We start from the raw sequence: 1,015 nt of genomic DNA on the forward strand, positions 1-1,015 counted from the left end.
ATTCCAACAATCCGAATTGTATTGTTCTGAACCGCAATTAACCTTCTCACAGCCAAGGTTTACGAACCACACAGCTTAAACTGACAGACATCAACGCCGCGTCGTATACATTGCCGCCATAAAAAAAGCGAATTCCCAATAGACACGGTGTTAAAGGCAAATATTTACATAGACATTGTGGTTTAGTTAATCTCCCTGTGGTTTGGTCCATCTTCGGGAACCTCGTCTTTTCATGATGAGGACTGCATGGCGCGCATGACGTGCCTGGCGATCTTGCGGTTCGGGTCTTCAATCATGCGCCAGAATCACTCTCTTTGGATTATTATACAGGAAGGAAAGTGTACTATACTGAGTGCTTTGAATTTTTACATTGGTTGGGTGGTGGAAAGTTAATTCTGGTTCTTGCGATGTATTATTAAGCGCATGATTAAAGGAAGTTACACGTTCAATTTTGTCTTAATGTCATAAGTACCTCGTGACGCAAATCACCAAGTAGATGATATCTTCAAAAATGAATTTTATTATCAGATCTTTACTTTCACCTATTAAAATCACTTTCAGCTGCGGGAAGGAAGATGCAGTAATAAAGAAATATTACACCGTAATCACGATAGTAAGAAAATTTCTATTTATTCTTCATTTCTTGCTTTCTTTTATAATTATCTTGTTTCCTTAAAACATATCCTATTGGTTACTGTATATTTGTAACTTATAACTTATACCAATTGTTTTCATAGAATATATATCACTAATTCCAACTTGCACCTTATAACTTAGGTCTACGTATTCCCTAACAGCCCAGATATTTTTCATCTGTGGTAAGAAGTCCATATCTTCTTGCTAACTATTTCAGTGTTTAGATCGGCTGGAATTCCCTTTCGATTAAAGATTAATAAAAAAAAAAAGAAATGTGTATGTCCATGAAGTCTGCAAGTTATTTTACTTTCCAATGCAGGTTAATTGTTTCATTTTTTTTATCAGGTGTTGAGAATCTCATTATGTTTCAAGAAGAGAA

Source organism: Penaeus monodon, chromosome 23 (assembly GCF_015228065.2).
Source record: "Penaeus monodon isolate SGIC_2016 chromosome 23, NSTDA_Pmon_1, whole genome shotgun sequence".
Lineage (NCBI taxonomy): Eukaryota > Metazoa > Arthropoda > Malacostraca > Decapoda > Penaeidae > Penaeus > Penaeus monodon.